Genomic DNA, 9,181 nt, shown 5'->3' on the forward strand with positions numbered 1-9,181 from the left:
CACTACAAGTATTTTCCCTTGGGCAGGAACAGCCGTGGCAGCAAGGACCCCCGAAAGCTCTGTTTAGTCCCTGTGTACACATCTCTGTGCACAACTTACCTGGTCATACAGGCACACCAGAGCCTGGTCTGCTGCATATAGACCCAGTGCTGGCATGTTCAGGGAATGCCTTGTGAAGGGATGCCTGCAGCCAGCAACTCTGGTGGCTTAGACAACCTGTGCTGGGAGGTCTTGGTGCTGCTGGAGGCCAGGATGAGGCAAAATCAAAGGAAAATTAAACTTCCATATCATCCAGAGAGGCAGGGAGATGGAGCACATGGAAAAAGAGGGTGTCCTAACACACTTTGGAGTGCAGCCTAAGACAGTGATAGGAAACAGGCTGAATACCATGACACCTAGAAAAAAGTGCTTATTTTGTATTTTAAATGACTCTTGAGTAACATTACCAATGCAGCAGTGCAAAGGAAACTAAAAGCCACATCCCAGGAATGGTGATATATTTGTACTGTCTCCTGACAGCAGTGCAGAGCAGAGAGCTGCAGCACTATATAAGCCTAGGTTCCCTCCAACTTTCTCTTGCTTCATCTCCAACCCACTGCTCTGGTGCCTTGAGGTGCATTGTTTTGAAACACAGTTTAGCTTGCAGTGTTTTTCTGCATTCAAAAAGCACACCTGTCTCCCTGGGTCAGGACAGACCCTTGCATGTTGATGATCAATGTGTCAAGGTTACAAAGAGATCTCATGTTTCAAGACAAGACAGGGCAGGTTGTCTCTACCTGGCTTCAAAATGGGGGTTACTGCTAAAAGGAAGTGGTGACATGGGACATTTCACCCTTTGAAGAGTGCAGTACACAAGGACACAGCAGGAGCAGGAGCACCATTTAGCTCCTCTCCATTCTCCCCTGTTCCCAGAACCTTTAAATCGGTCGCACATATCAATTAAGTACAGCTTACACACCCTGTGAGGCAACTAAGTGCTATTTTACTTCTTTTATTACAGATGGGGAAATAAACGTGTAGAAAGGCCTGCTGACACGTGGCTTCAAATCCTCTGGCAGAACACAGACTTTGCCCATCTCTGCTGCATTCCCTGGGTCGCCCTCATCCCCTGTTGCTCCCCCAGGTGAGATAGGCTCCCTCCAGCCCCTCCCCGCTGCAAAAGTGCCTGTCTCCAGAGCATGCTCTAGGTCCCCCCACGTGTCAGTGGCTGAGCTGAGGGCAGTCCCTGCAGGTCTCTGTCACCCCCACACTCTGCTTTTCCCGGACAGAGAAGCAGCACCTGCTGACCAGGCAGCCTGTGTTTGGTCTGTGCCTGCCATGAGGGGACCCGGTGAGCACTGGTGTCACTGGCAGAGGCAGAATAATTGGTTGTACTGATTAATTCTGGGCCTATTGGGGGTCACATATTAACAATAAACTGGAAATGCCAACTATGCTGTGCTCGTTCGTGATTGATACGGCACGATTTAATTAACCCAGGCTTATATTTGAGCGTAGCCCATTAGCATCTGGTATTAAATACTCTCTGAACTGCCTGAGCTTAGCAGCTACCTTAAGGAAGTAATTTGACATCTATTCAGGAGATTTAATTGTGCCATTATGTGCCTGTGTATGGTACTGAGTGCCATTTAACCATTGCCCTTGCTAGCTGATTAATTACCAGGCCCAGGTGAATAAGTGGGGGAGCTCACTACATGGCTCTCCATGGCTGAAGCAGAGACAACACTGCAAGCAAGACAAATGCCAACCTGTTTGTGTGTCATGCAATGGATAAGTTGGGATCTGCAGGCAAAACCTGTTTGTTTTACTGGAGAGGCAGAAAGTATTAGGAACTGGCATGAGCCAGAGAGGAGCAGTGCATGAGGTAACTCAAGAAGCTTTCCAGCTCCAGGGCATTTTGGAGAAAGAGGCCAGCACTTAAAATAGCTAGTGCAAATGAATTTCAACACCAACAGACTATCCCCAGGGAGGGGGAACATTTTAAGCGACATGTTATGGACTCCTGTGAGCCCCAACTGCCAGGATGTCTCTTTCCTCTTTTGCTTTCTAGTCCAGGGCTCCCAGGGAGAATGAGATGGATTGGTTCAGTGGCAACTGCTGAGACTGAAGATGCTGTGATGGAGATCCCACTTTTGGAGTCACGCAGAGACTCAGTGAGCAGGGGCATGGTAGCGGGACCCTCCAGCCGTCCAGCTGAGGCTGTTATTCCTGCAGGCAGTCCCACTCTTTGTGTTTCAGCCATAAGCAATGCACCTGCTGGAGTCTGTCGAGGCACTGGCCTTGGAAGGTCACCAGCTGACACCCACTGTGGGGCAGAACCGGCTCCAAACATCCCTGCCAAACACGAGTGGGTCCTGCCCCAGGCACGTGGCTGCACGGGCTGTGGGAGATGGGTGGGAGTGGGGTGCAGCACCTTGGGGCTGGGGCCAGCCCTGGAGGTGTACTCACAGCCTCCCACTTTGGGGATCCAACCCAGCAGCTGAAGAAGAAGCACAGTTGGCTGGTGTATGAGGGAGGGTTAAAATTCAGCAGGGTCCAGCAAAAGCAGGTACCCACTACTGGGCTGGACACCTTCTTCCCATGTGTGTTCAACTTTCCTGCTCAGATAACGTTACCCCTCCTTTAATTTTGTTGGAAGGAAGCAGACAGCTATTTGGCAGGTCACAGGAGAGCTCAGCATCTCCCCGAGCCTTCAGCAGCCCATTTCCGGCTGTGGTTTGATCAGGTTTCTATATTCATCACTGTGTTTCCTGTGGGGGCATTTCTGATAAGCTCTGCACTTCACATCCTGTGGTCTCCCCCTCGCCTCTGGCACTCACAGGATGTTCGCTGCACTACGAGCAACCAGGGGCTGCTAAATTACTTGCCAAAAATGAGTAATGGCTGGGTGTTGCAGGCATCATCCCAAGGATGGGGTGAGTGGAGTGAGCTGAGACACTGGCAGGCAGGGTGCACTCCAGGGTCTGGGGGCTGGAGCCTGTGCTAAGGACATGCTGGGTATTCGACACTATGCTCTATGGACTGAGAAGAGCCCCAGGAGTTGACTTCAGCACAAATTTTGCTCAGTCCCCTCTTGGGTGTCCCTTTGACTTGTCTGTGTGGAGACACCCCACTCCTGCTGCAGCCGAGGGGGCTGGGCTGAGCTGAGCTGGGGGTTTCAGCCTGGACTGCTAATGTACAATGGGAGAAGCAGGAAAGTGCCGGAAGCAGGGAAATAATGCAAAGAGAAGAATTATGACCACATTTTCAGATGAACCCCATTCTCTTCTGGCAGGTCCATATATCAGTGAATTCCACTGATTTCTTCTCATTGCAATTCCAGTAATGTTATTTAACAGTGGAGCTAAAGTCATTTCCAAAGGGAGATTTAAGGAATTGATGTGATTCCCAAATTGAAGCCTGGAGAAAACCATACGACTTGCTCACTTAATTGACTTTCAGTACAATTTTTTATGTCTCACCAGTGAAAAACCATCATCTTCCTTGGAAACCTATAATATTTATGTGGGATTTCCTTGATTTCTTTCTTTTTTAATCAAAGCCGAAATTTTGTTCTGCTGTGCCAGTGTAAATCCAGGTCAGTTTCATTAATGCTCCCAGACCTGGCTGAGTGCAGTGGCTTGTATGTCAGTGACCCTGGGCACATCTGCACCTCCTGCAAACGCTTTGCTACATACTTTCAGATCCTGAAACAAGGAATGGGTTTTATCCTTGCAAGTCACCTGGGAAGGAGTTTCCCAGCTGTGGACTTCAGCAATGGGGCACGGTGTTAGGCTGTGGCTGGGAAGGAAACATGGTCAGCAGTCTGTGTGCCCTGCTCTGGAACAAAAAGAAACTTAATAGAATGGATGTGATCGGACTTTAACACAAGCTGATCTTGGGAGCAGAGGGAAGGGGATGAAAAGAACATTCCTTTTGGTTTATGAGGCTGCAAGTGTCATAGGTACTAGGTTGAGAAATTTGGCATTTGAGAAATGTCATGTCGAAAGTTGTTGTTCCCCTTAAAAAAGAGGAGAAAAAACCTCATGAAACAGCTCCTCATTTGTCAGAGATGATCATGGGAAGAGTTGAATAAACAACCCCTGATTTCCAAACAAATGCAGTCTCTAGTCTACACTTTCCCAGGGTGTAACGAATAGCTGTCACACCACCCAAAATCTTGGCGCAGAGAGTCAGGGACTTAGCCAGTGCCAAATATTGTAAGCATTTGTGGAGGAGTGTACCTTGGCCAAGGGAGCCACCTCTTCTGATGGGAGCCAGGGTGCAGCTAACTCCGGCACGGGTTTAGCCACAGCCCTGCCTTCATCAGCACATTTCCAGCACAGGCAAACCCCTGGCATCCCAAATCCTTCCAGAATCTGGGAGATGGGGCCTGGCATGACTTTCAGGGTAGCTCTGGGTGGTTTCATGCTGGGCAGCATGACTTTGCTGCACAGGATGGTGGACATGACCAGGACCTACGCAGAGGTCAGTGCCTTACACACGTGGAGCACGGGCACCTCACCACCCTGTCGGACCCTGCCAGGGCTGGGTCCCACACACCAGGCAGGTGTGCCCAGCCTCACCTCCTGGCTTGCCCGCAGAGCATGGATTAGAGCACAGACACCAGTAATTAGTGCCATGTGCACTGAAAACATAAACAGGCCATTTCATCAGCACCCAGCCCTCAGCCCTCGCTGTGGTCAGATGCCTGGGAAGCCGCTCGCTGAGATGTGTGGGTTCATTCTCCCACATTTTACAGCCTGGCTCCATTGCTCTCAGGGTTTGCCAGGGGTGGGGGACAGCCAAAAGAAGGTGCCACTTTATGGCTGCCCTGTTGTAGGGGGGTTGTGAGCATCTTTGGGGTACACAACAGATGGTGCATGGACATGGACCTCCTACAGCTGTCAGCAGCTGGCTAAGGAAGGTTTGTCAGTCTAACACTAAATGTCCTCCATTCAGAACAAGCAGCGCTCAAATTGGGTCTGGGATGATCTGGATGTTGCCGTGTGTGGGATAGGTACTGTCAAATGGGGCTTTTGTAGCCCTGAGGTAGAAGGACTATTCCTTGTACCTTTAGCAGCCAAATAAGCACAACCTTCCCCTTTGCTGCCCCTCTTAGTGGATTTTTTCTGAGATCCCACCATGCCCTGTGGGTAGGCTTGGATGTTTTTGCTGCCCTGCACCTGAGCCATGAGGGCCATATCCACTTGCTAGAAGTGTTGAGACAGCTGAATCTGGGATCCTAAAACACTGCAACAAAGCTTGATGAGAGTCAAGTAAGCCGGGGACTGGCTGCAGGTGCCAGAGGCTGGGCAGGGGCCCTTTCAAGCAGCCACAGAGGTTCTGCACTAGGAGCCAGAGAGAGACAGGCACACAAATATAGTTCAGGACAGAGGAACAAGCCGTTCCTTTGGCCAGCAAATGGAGGTGAAAGCAAGACATGATCCGGTTGCAAGGCAAGTCCCCTGCAACATCCTTCAAGATGTGAAGGCTGAGGAAGTACAATGAGTTGGACATGGAAAATACAATTGGGATGGACATTTCACCCCTGGGAATTTCCCTTGGGTGGTGGAAAAAAATGACAACCACCATGCACAAAATGGAGCATGTGACTATTTATACTGCTGCCCAGGGCTGTTCCTGTGCCTGGGATGCCATTTCTGCTTTCTGCCACTAATCTGTGTTTCTCATCTCTCCAATTCAACTGTGGTTCGACACAGTACTGCTCCTGGCTTTGGAAAAGGAGAGGTCCATGCCAGGCACAGCACTGAGGGGGCAAACAGCAACCTGGTGGACAGAGCTACCTGAGCACGTCTGAGGTGCTTTTATTTTGGGCTGTGTGAGTGTCCTGACTCATGGTAGTACCTTTTCACAGACAGGAGCATGAAATTGGGAGCAGCCTAGTGAAACCCATTAGCAGGCAAGCAGAACAAGCTGTCCCATCTGCTGTTTATTCCTTTCAGCTTCTCCCAGAGGGAAACCTAACTATGGGATAACGGCTTCACAGCCCCAGACCTCCAGGCTCAGCTCGGAGCTGCTAGGAATCAAAGCTCCCTGCAGAGCTCAGGCAAGGCCCCCAGGACCTGCCTAGCGGAGCCTGGATGATAGTGGCCTGGGATGGTCATAATTTTGTGCCTTCAAGGGAAGCCCAGGGCTGAAAAGCTTCCTTGCTTCCATGTTATTTCACACAGGAGAAGCCCAAAGCATCACAGTTCCATGGCTGCGCATATGTGCATCCCAGAAACAAAAGCTCTGCAGTCAGCCCTGACAAGCCAAAAGTGGGTCAGGTGGAAATGCGGGAGACCAGTGACTCATCTTGTGGTTGACTGGGCAATTTGGGAGGAGAAAAAAGCAGCCGTCTCTAGGAAATGGAGCACGTTTCCAACCCTTTCTTTTCTCTGCCCCTAATCCTAACATCTCTTCCGTCAACAAAATGATAATGCTGGAGTCAGCCCTTAATGCTAAAGAGCACTGTCCCTCAGAGGGAGCATCTATGGCCTAAATATGCCAGCAAGGCTGAATATCTGTTTGAGTTGAAGGGTTTGCCCCCTTCCCCCCTACCCCACACTTGAGTGAGAGGGGCATTCAATTGGCCTGGGTGGGTGGGTGGGTGTCTGGGCTCAAACAGATGCATCCCCTCACCATGACATGCTGGCCCAGAGGTTGCAGGACCAAGGGAAGGTGGAAAGGAGCTGCTGGCTGGTGTGGCTCTGGAGAACATCTCTGCTGATCCTGGGGAGAAAGCACACAGGGTGTCACTGAGGGACGTGTCTTCCCCGACACCCTGACATCACCTCCGTGTGTGGAACAGCGGGGGGAGTGCCCACAAAGCCAGGAGATTACAGCTGCTTGTTAACAATATTTGCTCATTACATTGAGCAAGCAGCGGTCAGTCTTGAGCCTGGCCGGCCTTCCCTGCTGGGACTTTGTGTCTCATGGCCAGTGGCCACAGCAGCTATACAACCTCCCTGCTGGTGCCTGCAGTCATGCCCGGAAACTTCCCACTGAGCAATGAACAATGCAGGATGGCATAGCTTCTGGGGGAGAAAGGGACAAAGAGGACATTTTGCCTGCCAGGGATTTCATACTAAGGAAGAGATGCTGGGGGGGGCAGGTCTGCAGCCAGCATTGCTGGGCAGTGAGGAGCAATTTGTGCTGCTGTGACAGTCAGATGAGGATGAAGAGGGTGTGTGGCAGACAGGGCTGACCCTTGGCTGTGTGATGGCAGATTAAAAGCTGAGTCTGACACGCTTTGAGCGGATGCCATGAGGAATTGGGCCCCTCTGCTCCCCCTCCTACAGCCCAGGGCCCCCTGCACCAGGGACGGCCTTCAGGGAAGGGGATGTGGCCACCACCCACTTCTTCCTTTCCAAGTGGGTAGGAAACAACACTACTGCAAGACAAATTTCTCCTGTGTCAGGGAAAAGGAAATGGACTAATGCAAAACCAATCCATGCCGACTAAGCGTGCCTTTGCCCCCCATGCAACAGGCGCCGGCAATGCTTAGCACGTATGTGCCCCAAAATAGCACTTGGTAAGAGCGGGGCAAAAAGTTGTGTGTACAATTCCAACTACTTGTTCATCCCAGTCCCTTTCCCCATGAGACCCTGACACAACGGGCACGTGCATGTCAGTGCTTGCTGCATGCCCTGCTTGCACCTTGCTGGGGAGAAGGATGCTCTGCCCTTATGGTTTTGGTGTTTCCAAGCTCTTTACAGTCCCTAATGCTTTGGCATAGCTGTTTTTCTTCCAACAGGCTCAATTGAGAAAATTCAGTAAAAGAGAATGAGTGGTATAAAAAATGTCCTGACAGAAGGACAGGGCAGCAAAGCTGACAGGGACATGTGAAACACAGGGAAGAAAAGAGGAAAATAATCACAACAGATTTGATGAGAATTAGAAAGCTCAGCTTTGTCCTGAGATCTGTGCAGATTTTTCCAAGCACACAGAAGGAGGGAGGCCAGCCCTCATGTAAGGAAGTAAAAGCATATCCCTGGCAATTTGCTCTCCAAGTACAGGGAAGGGAAGCCAGACAGGTTTTCCCTTGGCCCTGGACATCTGCAGGAGAGATGCCATTGTGGCCCTCAAAATTTTTCTGCAAGGTAGTTCTGTGGCCAAATTTACAGAAACTTTCCTTGCAGATAAAAGTGAGTTTTTACAAGGCCAAACAAACACAAGGGACAACTCTGAAAAACCCTCCTATTGGAAATTTTCCTTTCCTCTTCTGGCTTACATGACACAAGTCAGCCCAGGAGGAGTTTGGGTGGAACTGAAACCACCACATGGTGCAAGGGGGCTGCATGGACTGCCATGGGTTACAATTGCACCTTTGGCTTTTACCTCAGCAGGAGACCCCAGGCACTAATCCTGATCAATGAGATTCCCTTAATGTGGTGGTAACCTTGTTGAGGTCCTTGCTTCTGGGAAAATTGTCTCAGTTTCCCATCTTCAAAGCTTCCTGATGGCATCGCTGATGCTGGCAGATGGGCCCATCCCTCCCTCACAAAAATTCCTATTTCCATTGGGATAGTCTCAAGGCTACTTCTCTTAAAAAGTGTCTGGCCATCTTTTCATGGCAACATCTGAAAGCATAGTTCAGATTAACTTCTCCAAGCAGTGTATTCAGACCTGGGCCAGGCCCACCAGCTGGGTGTTCCTCTATTCAGGAGAGCCCCAAGGATGCTCAGAAGATCGTAGGATGCTGCAAAGGCAGCAGCTGGGGCTGTGTCTCCCAGAAGGGGTGCCAGGTCCTTTCTCTGCATGAGGAAGCCTAACAAATACTGGGAAGGAGGTGGCCATCCCCAGGAGTCCCTGTGATTACAGACCACTGCTCTCCCCTTGCAACAAGGCGTGTGGGATCAACACCAGCCAAAGGGGGTTCAGGTTTGTGGTATAGCAAGGGCGGTGTCCCCCAAGAAGTCTTCCGGAGGTGGCACAGTACTGGAGCAGGCAGCTGTGACACCCCTAGCCACCAGCTGGCCACACATTGCTGCGTAACTCACGCTGGGGACTTGGTCTTGCATGTCTTCCCCAGAGGATGCCCAGTGGAGGGCTGGCGGTTCCCCATTTTTTCTTTTGCTTCCTCTTTTGTGCACTTTGTCACCATTGCTCTGCCCTTTGGAGAGCCTGTGGGACCGCACTGTCTGCACCCCTTCCTTCTCCACACTTCATTTCCTTTGTCCATCTTTCCTCTCACCCA

General features: G+C 50.8%; 1 protein-coding gene across 1 annotated transcript in view; it reads left to right on the forward strand.

Moving 5' to 3' along the window:
- The first annotated feature begins 1,040 nt into the window (after positions 1–1,040).
- The window catches only part of DUSP4 (dual specificity phosphatase 4), a 23,663-nt gene continuing 15,522 nt past the window's right edge, over positions 1,041–9,181 (forward strand). The window contains exon 1 of the mRNA XM_017736769.1: positions 1,041–1,123. The gene's annotated coding sequence lies outside the window, so the exon portion shown is untranslated. The remainder of the gene's footprint in view (positions 1,124–9,181) is intronic.

The sequence above is a fragment of the Corvus brachyrhynchos genome, unplaced genomic scaffold (genome assembly GCF_000691975.1).
Source record: "Corvus brachyrhynchos isolate BGI_N302 unplaced genomic scaffold, ASM69197v1 scaffold175, whole genome shotgun sequence".
In the NCBI taxonomy this organism is placed as follows: domain Eukaryota; kingdom Metazoa; phylum Chordata; class Aves; order Passeriformes; family Corvidae; genus Corvus; species Corvus brachyrhynchos.